The following is a 13591-nucleotide window of genomic DNA, read 5'->3' as shown; positions in this document are numbered from 1 at the left end:
GTCAGGAAGTTTTTCCTGATGTTCGGCCAGAATCTGGCTTCCTGTAACTTGAGCCCATTATTCTGTGTCCTGCACTCTGGGATGATCAAGAAGAGATTCTGGCCTTCCTCTCTGTGACAACCTTTCAAGTACTTGAAGAGCACTATCATATCTCCCCTCAGTCTTCTCTTCTCAAGGCTCAACATGCCCAGTTCTTTCAGTCTCTCTTCATAGGGCTTTGTTTCCAGTCCCCTGATCATCTTTGTTGTCCTCCTCTGAACCCTCTCCAGTTTGTCTGCATCCTTCTTAAAATGTGGTGCCCAGAACTGGACACAGTACTCCAGTTGAGGCCTAACCAGTGCTGCATAGAGGGGAACTAGTACTTCCCGGGATTTGGAAGCTATGCTTCTATTAATGCAGCCCAAAAGAGCATTGGCCTTTTTTGCAGCCACATCACATTATTGGGTCATATTCAACTTGTGATCTACAATTCCAAGATCCTTCTCGCTTGTAGTGTTGTTGAGCCACATATTCCCCATCTTGTAACTGTGCATTTCGTTTCTTTTTCCTAAGTGAAGAACTTGGCATTTATCCCTATTACATGTCATTCTGTTGTTTTCTGCCCAGCGCTCCAGTCTATCCAGATCACTTTGAATTTTGTTTCTGTCTTCCAAAGTATTAGCTATCCCGCCCAGTTTTGTGTCATCTGCAAATCTGATCAGCATTCCCTGTACCTCCTCCTCCAAATCATTCATAAAAATGTTGAAGAGAACTGGGCCCAGGACTGAGCCCTGCAGTACCCTGCTCATTACCTCTCCCCAGTTTGAGAAGATCCCATTGATAAGCACTCTTTTGAGTCCAATTCTGTAGCCAACTGTGGATCCACTGGATCATTGTTTCATCTAGCCCACTTTGAGCTCGTTTGCTCATCAGGATATCATGGGGCACTTTGTCGAAAGCTTTGCTGAAGTCGAGGTATATTATGTCCACAGCATTCCCACGGTCCACAAGGGAGGTGACTTGATCAAAAAATGAGATCAGATTCGTCTTGCAGGACTTGTTTTTGACAAATCCACGTTGGCTTCAAGTAATCACGGCATTGTTTTCAAGGTGCTTACAGATGGATTGCTTTATCATCTGCTCCAGAATTTTTTCAGGGATTGATGTCAGACTGACTGGTCTGTAGTTCCCAGGTTCCTCCTTTTTACCCTTTTTGAAAATAGGGACAACACTAGCCCTCCTCCAGTCATCTGGCACTTCCCCCGTCCTCCATGATTTCTCAAAGAGAATAGACAGTGGTTCTGAGAGTTCTTCTGCCGGTTCCTTTATTACTCTAGGATGCAGTTCATCTGGCCCTGGAGATTTGAACTCATTCAAAGTAATTAGGTGTTCCTTGACCACATGCCTATCGATCTCAAGCTGCCATCCTGCCCCTTCAGCCTGTACTTCACCTTTGCCGGGGGGGTCATAGACCCTCTTTTGGGAGAAGACTGAGCCAAAGTAGGAATTGAGCACCTCTGCCTTTTCTTTGTCATCTGTTATCATTTTGCCATCCTTATTTAATAGCTGAACCACCATTTCTTTGCTCTGTCTTTTACTATGCACGTAGCTGAAGAAAGCCTTTTTGTTGCTTTTAGCATCCCTCGCTAACCTCAGCTCGTTCTCAGCCTTAGCCTTCTTGACGCCATCCCTGCAATTCTGTGCTACCTGCCTGTACTCTTCCTTTGTTGCTTGGCCTTCTTTCCACTTCCTTTATGTGTCCTTTTTTGTTTTCAGGTCATCCCTAAGCTTTTTGTGAAGCCATATTGGCTTCTTCTGTTGTCTTCCATCTTTTCTTCTTGTTGGAATTGTTTGTAATTGTGCCTTGAGAATTTCCTTTATTAAAAGCTCCCGCCCATCTTGGACTCCTTATCTCATTAGAGTCACTTGCCATGGGACCTTACTTATCTTTGTTCTGAGTTTATTAAAATCAGCTTTCCTAAAATCCAGGGTACACGTTTGACTACACTCGGCTTTTGTTTCCCTTAGAACCAAGAACTCAAGTATAACATGGTCACTTTCCCCCAGAGTTCCTGTAACTGCTACTTTATCCACTAAGTCATCTCTGTTGGTTAGGATCAAGTCAAGGATAGCCAATCCTCTACTTCCTTCCTCTACTTTCTGTAGGAGGAAGTTATCTGCCACACAAGTCAGGAATTTCCTGGAGGGGCCATGTTTTGCAAAATTTGTCTCCAACAAATATCGGGGAAACTGAAGTCCCCCATTACTACTACATCATGCTTCCTTGAAACATTGGCTATTTGCTTTTCAAAAGTTTCACCCTCATCTTCTCCTTGATTGGGTGGCTGGTTGTAGACCCCGACCACCAGGTTCCTTTTGCTCCATTTATTTTGATCCAGATGCTCTTGACGGGGCTATCAAGCTCATCGTCCTGTATTTCTGTGCAGAGATATGGATTTTTCACATACAGAGCAACCCCACCTCCCTTTCTGTTCCTCCTGTTCTTTTTGAACAAGTTATATCCTTCAATTGCTGTATTCCAGTCATGAGAGTCATCCCACCAAGTCTCAGTTATATCTAACAAGTCATAATTTCCCTCTTGTATTAAGAGTTCAAGTTCGTTCTGTTTGTTTCCCATACTCTGGGCATTAGTATATAGACATCGAAGGCCATGTGCTTCATAGTCTGGCTTTCTTCCTACATGTGTCTGAAGACTATTATTGGGCGCTATTAGAGCTGTTCTCTCCGTTGCGGTGCATGAGCCTTTATCCATGGTTACCCCCAACTTTATATCTCCCTTCCCTGTAGGATTCAGTTTAAAGCCCTCCTGATGAAGTTCTTCATGTTGTGGCCAAACACATTCTTCCCATCATTTGTGAGGTGTAACCTGTCCCTTGCCAACAGCCCATCTCCCAGGAAGTATAGCCCGTGGTCCTAGAATCCAAATCTCTCATGCCGGCACCACCTTCATAGCCAGTCATTCACCCAGAGTATTTTTCTTTCCCTTTCTAGCCCTCTTCTAACTACTGGAAGGATGGATGAGAAAACTATCTGGGCCCCAAAGTTCTTGAGTTTCCTTCCCAAAGCTTCAAAGTCTGACGTGATTTCTTCGTAGCTCCGCTTGGCGGTATCATTTGTTCCCACATGGATGAGAAGAAAGGGATACCTGTCAGTGGGCTTTATGAGTGCAGGCAACCTTTTAGTCATGTCTCTAATCCGTTCTTCCGGGAGACAACATACATGGCGAGACCACGGGTCTTCGCAACATACTTGGGTCTTGACCCCACATAGCAAGGAGTCTCCCACTACTACTACTCTTCTCTTCTTCTTGTTGTAGGCCTGGGTTTCATTGCCTCTGCTTGACTGACCTTCAGCCTCTTGCTCACTCTCATGCAGGTTCCCCTGAATTACCTGGAATCAGTTCCACAGCTCCACTGCTTCCAGTGGTGAAGAGTGGTGTCTAGTTCTTCTTCTCCTGTCACCCTTTTCCAAGGAGTATCCTCTACTGCATTTTTCCTCACCTCAGCATTTCCCACTTCTCCCTCAACTTGCTGTTGCTCTTCAAGCTTCTGGTCTTCCCTTTGCTGCTGTAGTTCCCCCATTCTGTCCAAGAACTCTTCGTGTTCTCTTATTCCCCGGAGGGTCGACAGTCGCCGCTCCAGTCCTCTTACTTTTTCTTCCAGCAGCGTGATCAACTTGCACTTGTTGCAGGTGTAGTCCATGTTGTATGACTTGCCTTGTGATGACTTTGCCACCCTGCAAGAAGCACTGATAGCTGTACACCCCATCAACAACATCACATCTTACTCATCCTACTGTGTAGGATTTCAGGCTCCAGGCTGATCATGACACAATGAAGCACAGAGTTAAAAACATCTTAATAAAGTATTTAATCAGAATAGTTAATCATGCAATCACATTGTCAGTAAAGACAAGCCTGGTTCCTAACAACACAAGGAGACTTCTGCTGGATCAGACCAAAGGTCCACCTAGTCAAACATCCTGTTTCCCACAATCGCCAACCAGATGCCTATGGGAAGCCCAGGATGTGAAGGTCATAGGGCCTGCTCTGCTGTGTCTCCTCCAGAAAATGATATTATACAGTATACTACCCCTAAACATGGAGGTTCTATATAGCTTTGATAGCAAATATGTCTTAATAGAGCTTTCCCTCATGAATTTGTCTAATCCCCCTTTAAAACCATACAAGCTAGCGGTCTGTCTCATCCTCACATTGTGTGCCAGTGAATTCTTTTTTTGGTGGTGTTGTTTATTAATAAATCTATATTCTACCCCTCAAATATTTTGTTTTTGCCAGGAAGGTTCCATTTACAGTTTGTATGGTGTGAAGAAATGTGAAAAGATCAGGATGTTAGTCTAGAGCAGGCTTCTGTAACTTAGCACCTTCTGGTTGGGTTGGACTACAACACCCATGATCCCCCAGCCAGCAGTAGTCTAACCCATCTGAAGGGTGCCAGGTTGTGGAAGCCTATTCTACAGTGTTTGTAAGCCACATTAGATGGACAAGTACATATTTACTTCAATTTAGAACTGTACAAAGATTAAGAATTGATACCTACTTTCTTTTTTTCCTTTCCCCGCCCGATTCCCTTTTCCTTTTGTGTCACATCTTTTTTTATTGCAAGCTGGAGGGCAGGGCCTGTCTTGTTTTTATTGATCTATAATATAAGCCACTGAAGAGCGGGGTATAAATGCTTTAAATAAATTACATAACTAAATAGAAGTACTTTTCTTTTGTCTATCTTGAATCCACTGCCAGCCCATTTCATCCGAGTTCTAATGTTAGGGGAGTGACTCTTTATTCACTTTCTCCAGTCTACACCATGTATAATTTTATAAACTAGTGTCATGTCCCCCCTTGGTTGTCTTCTCTGCCACCTAAACTAAAATGTCCCAAATACTTTAGTCTTTCGTCATAGGATCATTTTGGTTCATCCTGATCATGGTTTCAGATGGCCCAAAGTTTATTATGGGACCCAGAGAGGTTCAAAGGCCAGTTCCTTATTTGCAAATAAATGGGATTGGGGGAGGGGGTATCCCACCTGAGACCACTTCAGGGTGGGTAGCTTTGGGATGGATTCACTGTTAAACCCCAAGCCTTATTTTGGGGTGTGGAGTTGTTGAAATCCCAGTCATTTAGACTTATCCTGGCTGCATCTGCCAGAACAGCAAATACAGAACTAGAAACCAGGAACCAACTTCAGCCTCATTTATATAATACTGAGAAGATCTCAAAGATGTGATCAAGAAACGAGAAGATATGGCATCAGAAGTGGTTTATGGGAAAGAATTTTGCAGAGAGGAGGGATGAGAGGGGACATAAAGTGAGTCATAAGGGCAGAGGGAGCTCAGTTCTTTCTGATCTCATGGATAGAGATCACAACTTGGTCTGGGTTCACAACTTGGTCTTACCTCTCCCACAGATTCTTTTTGTGGTGGAGCAAATAATTATTTCTCTGCCTCAATTTCTAATCTGTAAAAAGGGCTAATCGTAAATGTAGACTAGACTGCAAATAACAGGAGCAGCAGCCTTAGTAGACATCTGAGTAAGATGTAATCTGGACTGTAGGATGGAACTGTAGTTTTGTGAGGACAGCACATTTACACTGAGAACATCTGTAACAATATGTGTACATGTAACCATCATGCATGACACACTGATTTCATACTATTTTCTGCAAGGAAGTACATCCCATATAGCAAATCTGTTAATGGGTAACACAAAAATGTTCAGAAAACTAGCACAGTAACTAAGGCTGCAATCCTATACACAGCAATTTGGGAGTAAAACCATTAAACTCAATGGGACTTCATTAGGAGTAAGCATGCAAAGGGCTGGGTGGCACAGACTGACCCACACATCAGGAAATCCCCAATTCCAATCTTGTTCTGCCATGAATTTACCAGGGTTCCTTAAATATACCCTTATTTCTCAGGGAATCTGCAAACGTGGGGATAATAATGACCAACTCTGAGGACTTGTTGTAAGCATTACTATAAAACGCTACATACATTCTAAGTATTATTCCAAGGAGGTTGCCGCATTTGTTAAAAACAACAACAAAGAGTCCCGTGGCGCATGAAAGAACAAATGTAGCTTTCCGTGGGTCAGAGCCCACTTCAGTGAATACGTGCTTCTGACCCACAACAGCTTTGTTGCTGTTGTTGTTGAGTCGTTAAGTCGTGTCCGACTCTTTGTGATCCCATGGACCATAGCACGCCAGGCCTTCCTGTCCTCCGCTCTCTCCCGGAGCGTGCTCAAGTTCATATTCATCGCATTGGTGATGCTATCTAGCCATCTCATCCTCTGCCGTCCCCTTCTCCTTTTGCCCTCAATCTTTCCCAGCATCAGGGTCTTTTCCAGGGAGTTTTCTCTTCGCATTAGGTGGCCAAAATATTTGAGCTTCAGCTTCAGTATCTGACCTTCCAATGAGCACTCAGGGTTGGTTTACTTTAGGATGGACTGATTTGACCTCCTTGCAGTCCAAGGGACCCGTAAGAGTCTTCTCCAGCACCACAGTTCGAAAGCATCGATTCTTGCTCAGCCTTCCGTACAGTCCAGCTCTCACAGCCATACGTTGCTACTGGGAAAACCATAGCTTTGATTATGCGAACCTTTGTCGGCAAGGTGATGTCTCTGCTTCTTACTATGCTATCTAGGTTTGCCATAACTTTCCTCCCAAGGAGCAAGCGTCTTTTAATTTCATGGCTACAGTCGCCGTCTGCGGTGATCTTGGAGCCCAAGAAAATAAATCTGTCGCTGCTTCCATTTCTTCCCCTTCTATATGCCAGGAAGTGATGGGGCCAGATGCCATTATCTTAGTTTTTTAATGTTGAGTTTCAAACCAGCTTTTGCACTCTCCTCTTTCACCCTCAACAAGAGGCTCTTTAGATCCTCTTCGCTTTCTGCCATTAGCGTATCGGAGGTTGTTGATAATTCTCCCGGCAATCTTAATTCCAACCTGTGATTCATCCAACCCGGCATTTCTCATGATGTACTCTGCATATAAGTTAAATAAGCAGGGTGACAATATGCAGCCTTGTCGTACTCCTTTCCCAATTTTGAACCAATCGGTTGTTCCATGTCCGGTTCTTACTGTTGCTTCTTGACCCTCGTACAGGTTTCTCAGGAGACAGGTAAGGTGGCCTGGTACTCCCATCACTTTAAGAATTTGCCACAGTTTGTTGTGATCCACACAATCAAAGGCTTTAGCGTAGTCAATCAAGCAGAAATTGACGTTTTTCTGGTATTCTCTTGCTTTCTCCATGATCCAGCGAATGTTGGCAATTTGATCTCTAGTTCCTCTGCCTCTTTGAAACCCAGCTTGTACTTCCGGTAGTTCTCGGTTCGCATACTGCTGAAGCCTAGCTTGTAGGATTTTGAGCATCACCTTGCTGGCATGTGAAATGAGCGCAATTGTGCGGTAGTTTGAACACTCTTTGGCGTTGCCCTTCTTTGGAATTGGAATGTAAACTGACCTTTTCCAGTCTTGTGGCCGCTGTGCAGTGTTCCAAATTTGTTGGCATATTGAGTGCAGCACTTTAACAGCATCATCTTTTAGGATCTTAAAGAGCTCAGCTGGAATACTATCATCTCCACTAGCTTTGTTGTTAGTAATGCTTCCTAAGGCCCACTTGACTTCACTTTCTAGGATGTCCGGCTCACGTTCAGTGACCACACTATCATGGCTATCAGGGACATTAAGATCTTTCCTGTGTAGTTCTTCTGTGTATTCTTGCCACCTCTTCTTAATCTCATCTGCTTCTGTTAGGTCCCTGCCTTCTTTGTCCTTTATCATGCCCGTCTATGCACAAAACATTCCCTTGACATCTCCAATTTTCTTGAAGAGATCTCTAGTCTTTCCCATTCTATTGTTTTCCTCGATTTCTTTGAACAGCTTATGTCTCAATAAATCTGTTAAGTCTTGAAGGCGCCGTAGGAGTCCAAACAGCATTATCAATTTGCACATGCTCAGAGACACTCTCCTCTTTTCATCGTTGCCTTCACATCCTGATGCTAGGGCCCCAGCCTCACCATTCAGAATTGCTTTTTGGGTTAAAGTCCTAGCGTAAGTTTGTTCCCTGTTCCCTGTCCCTCTAACCCCCCCCCCGCTCTAAAATATATTATAAGATGAGAAGATGAACCACCCTAAACTCTCCCCCCCCCTCTTCTCCCCCGTACACACAACCTGTTATGCATAGCGAGGGGCGTGGCTTATGCTCCAATTCCTCACTTGTGCGCAAGCGCGAGGGGGCGGAGCGTGCGCGAAAGTGGGAGCGTTCCATCCGGAAGATGGGGCGGGGCGGGGCGGGGCGGGGCGTAAGGATAAAAGGGCCTCGTGCAGGTCGGTTCATTCTGTTTAAAATGGCGGCGAGTACGCGGTGAGCGGTTGTGCGGGCGCGGAAAGGGTTAGGGCTGCTCCATTCATCTTGGGCCCTTCCCCTTGCTCGGGTGCTTTTAAACGGTGGTCTCTTATGGAGAAATTCAACAGGTGGAGCTTTGCCCATTCGGGCGGTACGGGAGGCTGGACCCTGCAGAACTTCTGCCTGCTGCTCAAGCATTCCGGCGAGGATGGTGGGTGGGAAAAAGGCATTAAGGAGAATTGCGGCATGGTGCGTTGAATTGCAGAGGGGGCTGTGGTGCAGGGGGAAAGGCCGGGCAGGCCAAAGAAAAGTGGCCTTCAGTTGAAAGGCTAGCTCAGGCACGCGAGAGCGAGACTAGGCCTCCGCTGGCATGTAGTAGTAAAAGGGGGGACGGGTGCAAGGGGAGCGTGTTGGAGAAAGATGAGTTCACTCTAAAGCGGGAGTGGGCAACGTGGCCCTCCAGATGTTTTGGTCTACATCGCAAATCATCCCTCGCCGTGGGCCACGCGGGCTACGGCCGATGTAAATTGTAGACCAAAACATCTGGAGGGCTGCAAAATTGCACAGGTACTAAAAGTATAAAGGGGGTGGGATGGTTGGGTGCGATGTGGCTCTAGGACTGGGAAAGGAGGTTGGACGGAGCTGGAGGTTTGTGTGGCTAGGAATAAAAGGGGTTAATCATTTTTACTAAATGGGTTAACTGGAGGCTGTGATAAGGTGACTGGGGGTAGGAGGAGGTGATTTGTTGCTGGGGAGGATCCTGGAAGGTGGGCTCTAATAGCAGATTTTACTGACCGCCTTTTCCCATCCTGCAGCAACAAGGATGCTCCTTTCTGCCTTCCCCTCAAAATGGAGCATCTGCTTGAGGCTTCCCATGATCCTATGACCTTGTTGTACCTGGTGAGTTTCAGACTGTTTTGAGAAATCCCTGAGTTTCCTAGGAGCCTTACTATGGACTCTTTAGCGTTGACAAGCTGTCTAAAAGACAGCATGATCAAACTTCCTCTGCAGTGTGGAGTTGCACATATTGGTTGTTCTCTAGGCTGTGTCTGCAATTCATGAAGGGAGACAGTGAGGCCTAACAGACTTGGCTGTTGTAGTATAATATCATCTAGAATATTCTTCATTGTGCAGGAGACCCTCGGCAGACATGGAAATGGTTAGTTGTTAGCCTGTGGGGAGAGGCAGCACCCCTACAACAGAGTTTCTAAGCTCTGGTCAAGGATCTGCATCAGTTGTCTTTCTACAATTTGCCACTTTGGAGATGGAGGTAAATTTGGGCGGCGGGGGGGGGGGGGGGATATTTCCTTGTATAGGTGAGACTGCCATGACAACAGGGTTCCTCCAATGATGTTAAGCACTGGGCGCGGAATGTTATGACGATGACAGTGCCCCCCATGCCTTTGACATCATGGGGGACTGAGGAGCAGAATCCCTGCCCATTCTGGGAGGAGGTTGGGGGCCAGGCTCTTGGTGGTGCTTGATCCCAAGTAGGGAGCTATGGGATAGGGAGGAAATAGTATTGTCCCCTCAACAGCCTAGGAGGTTAATGGGTAGGTTTCTTCACCCCACCCCCTCACATCTGAGTACACAGGGGGATTCTAATTTGTGTGCTGTGCAACTTCAGTATACATGCACATCTCTGACAGGTGGCTCTTCCTGCTGAGGAGGGAAATGCCAAGAATAGATTTTTCAGAGAAAAGTCCCTTCTTCCCTCCCCCTGCCCGCAAATGAGAGGCTGTTCTCCTTTGCTCACCTGTGAGGACAGTTAGGTGGGTGAGTATACAAGAGAGGGCCTTTTCTGCAGTGGCCCACACCTCTGAAATACGTTGCCAAGGGGTGTCCACAAAGCCCATTATTGCAGTCTTTTAAGAAGGCCCTGAAAACCTACTGCTTTACTTTGACCTATTATGTGTTTTGTTACTGTGTGCTTCCTTGGGAGGGCTTCTGCCCTGAAAGGCAGCCAAGAAATATTTTTTATAATATAAATTGGGTTCTGAATATCTTGGGGAAGAGGACAGCCACCTTTCTCTGACCTCTTCTTGCATTCCACCCACATATATGACATAGGCTTGGGGTGATCTAACAGGCAGCAGCCTTCTTGACTTCTAACACCTAATAACTAAAGGTACCTTCATTCCTGACAGGTGACTCCAGCATTTGGATGTGCAGCTCCAATATTGTTCCCAGGGTGATCATCTGCCCATCCTGGTGAATATGATTACCTTCAGGGGCATCTGTTATCTGAACAAGGTGAGTGGGGCTGTTTGGCATTCCCTTAATGGGGGGCAAGGAGGCAAGTTCAAAGCGGGTTATCAAAGGAAAGTCTGCCAGGTGCTGGCATAGCAAAGTCTAGGACTGGGGAAGGAGGTACCCCAATGATGTCAGCACTGGGCTCCGATCACTGTGATGATTTCAGTGCCTTCTGGGGACTTGACACTCCAGGAGACTGAGGGGCATTGGATCTGGGAGTGCCTTCAGGGCTGTGTGCCATGTGTTTGAAGGATGAGTGACAACTGGATTCCTAGCTGTGAAACTCAGTTAGCAGGGACACCCTGCAGCAATCTTTGTTCCCTCTGTTTTGGTGGATCTTGCAACTTTTGCAAGTATGGAACAAAGCCTGTGATTCCATTAAAACTGGAGTAACCAGTGTGTTAAATATAGGGGCAGTGTGTATCAAACTGCCCAGGGAGTTTCTTTAAAAAGCAAAACAGCTTTGAGGTGTGGCAATTTGGAATAGAGAAGCAGGGCAAGATGGGTGTGTGACTTTTTCTTGCTGAAAATGAGGTTCATTGTTTGCTGTGACTTAAATACGTTTTTCTTAATATATTGCACCCATGAATAGCTGTGGGTCATCTCTGGTTACTCCTTCTCACTCACTGGGACAAAGAAAGAACCTCATTTTCACTTGCTGGCTCTTGTTCTGCTCAAAATTTCCCCTTCCTGACAGCTTTCCCCCTGCTGGGGATCCAGATGTGCATTTATGAACATGGACACTCATTTGTAACCCTGTGGGTAAAAAAAGCAAATGGGGCTTGAGCAGCCCATCAACCAGCAATGGAAAGGTTAAGCATGCATACCTCCTGAAACAAATGCGTTGTGGCACAAGCTTTCATGGACTAGCATCTGCTTCATTAGGTGTATTTAAGGAAGTGGAGTCTTTTCATAGTTAAGTGTGATTTGGCTTGGTTGGATAGCTGTCCTTGACTCATCCCATATGCACTGTTACAAGGTGCATGCTGCCCCAGTAGCTCGTTGTAACCAGTAAAACTTGTCATGAGCTGGTGCTGGATCTCCTCATCCTGCAGCTCCCTCCAAATATCAGACATGTCTGCTGAAAGGTAGCAACCAAAGGACACAGAGCTGAAATCTAGGCAAAGTGTTTTAAAAACTGGTGCTCAGGGTGACAAAAGAACAATGCTCATGCTGCTTGGGAATGCTGGGAGTTGCAGATAATCACATCTGGAAGGCACCATACTGGGAAAGGGTGATGCCATGCTAGAGGCAATGTTGGCTCTCACATCTGGGCAGGAGGAACAACTTGCCCTATTCTTGCCAACCAGATTGCTTCCTCCCGACAGATGACTTCACCTGAGCCCTGCCCTTAGTGCCTTTGGCGAGTAGAAGGATGCAACCTGTTCCCTGTCTGAGAGTTCACAGGTATAATGCTATCTTGGGCATGGGAGGCAGAGGGAAGGATATATGGTGCTAAAATGTCTACAGCAATGGAATATGAAGGGTTATAACACAGTTCTGTAAGGGCGGGGGCTGTTAGAAGAGAAAGAGGGATGCTGCCACTCTTTTACTCTGTTAATGTGTTTTTAATGTATTTGTTCTATTGTTTTAATCAAGTTTTTATTTAACTTTTTATAGTTCCTATGATTGGAAGCTGCTTTGAGGACTATTTTTTTTTTCTAGAAAGGCATGGCACACTTCAAATATCCTGTAGAAAATGGGAGAACAGTTGTACTTTGCAGTGTGTGCCTTGCAGCTGATAGGCATGCCTCAGAATGGAGAAGTGTAGGATTTTAGATTAACACCAGATATATTGTCTTTGGGAGTACATTCACTTTTCCTGGCACCCTGGTTTGCATCCTGTGGGCCCTAAGTGGTCCACTAAGTGTCACTATTTACAGGTGTTTGGTGGGGGAAGAACAGACTCCTACAATGACATTGTTGTGCATCAGATAGAGGTACTGGGGCCCTCAAGGTGTGATTGGCAACTTGCTAACCAATCATATGTGGATTTATGGTAGATTACCCTCAGCTCTCTGGTGCTATGATGCTAATGCATTCCACATATTTCTTCCCATTCAGTCTCAACCAAGCTGGCCGACCACTTATCAGTGAAAGCAGTGAAGATGCCCAAGTGGATGGGGTTGCCCCTGCAGGAGGAAATGGGACTTGTAACACTTTCCTGGTCCACCTCGAATCCATTGGTGTGTTGTTTTGGCATTGCCTGCCATTAGTTAAGCCTCCTCTGTATCCCTAGGCTTCATTGCTTCTATCTGTGCACAAAGAAAATGGACTGCCTTGGCTCAGTTTGACATCGTGGTTCCCCTGATCAGAGGCAAAGGCTCCCCTCGCCTCATTTTCCGAAGCTTCCACTGTCTTCTCTATTAACTATAATGGGAAAGCCAACAAAACGCCAATACCTTTTTCTGCAAGTGGCAGAATTGGATGAAATTTGAAGCCATAGTAGCCCCCTTCTGAGGGGGATGAAGCCTGTGCAATTCCAGACAAATAGGTGTAGGGCTTATGGAGTTATGAATAAAAACTTTTTTCTTTTTACAAAAATAGTTTCTGCTTAATTTGAGCAGTGTGGTGTAGTGGTTAGAGTGTTGGACTAGGACTCGGGGGATCTGGGTTCTACTCCCTGTTCAACCATGAAGCTCACTGGGTGACTGGAACCAGTCATGGACTCTTAGCTTAACCTACCTCACAGGGTTGTTGTGAGGATAAAATGGAGAGGAGGAGGAGGATCATGTAAGCTGCCTTGGGCTCCCTAGAGGAAAGTCAAGGCATAAATGTAACAAGTAAATAAGTGCAGAGCTGATTAAGGTAATAGTACAGGTGTACTATCAAGCACTTCTGTATCCCTTTCAGTAGTGGTGGGAGTGGGAAAGCTTGGATTATAAGCCTTCTGGGCAAGGACAGTTATATTCTGTGCAGTATTTTAAATAAAACATTACAGTAGGAACAACGCATGCTTGTCTTGTATAATTCT

The 13591-nt window shown here is 45.6% G+C and overlaps 1 long non-coding RNA gene and 2 other non-coding genes across 3 annotated transcripts; all 3 read left to right on the top strand.

Moving 5' to 3' along the window:
* Positions 1-8356: 8356 nt before the first annotated feature.
* On the top strand, positions 8357-13570 carry LOC146341979 (uncharacterized). Its single transcript, XR_014783888.1, has 5 exons — positions 8357-8382; positions 9499-9634; positions 10512-10617; positions 11946-12024; positions 12682-13570. It is a non-coding gene; the product is annotated as an uncharacterized LOC146341979 (long non-coding RNA).
* On the top strand, positions 9704-9794 carry LOC146341981 (small nucleolar RNA SNORD88). The gene has a single exon (XR_014784171.1). It is a non-coding gene; the product is annotated as a small nucleolar RNA SNORD88 (small nucleolar RNA).
* On the top strand, positions 10735-10824 carry LOC146341980 (small nucleolar RNA SNORD88). The gene has a single exon (XR_014784172.1). It is a non-coding gene; the product is annotated as a small nucleolar RNA SNORD88 (small nucleolar RNA).
* Positions 13571-13591: the final 21 nt, after the last annotated feature.

The sequence above is a fragment of the Heloderma suspectum genome, chromosome 6, assembly GCF_057233095.1.
Source record: "Heloderma suspectum isolate Gila_16-S chromosome 6, 16-S_ref, whole genome shotgun sequence".
NCBI classification, from domain to species: domain Eukaryota; kingdom Metazoa; phylum Chordata; class Lepidosauria; order Squamata; family Helodermatidae; genus Heloderma; species Heloderma suspectum.
Note: the sequence above shows the minus strand (reverse complement) of the source record. Positions and strands in the feature narration are given on the sequence as shown.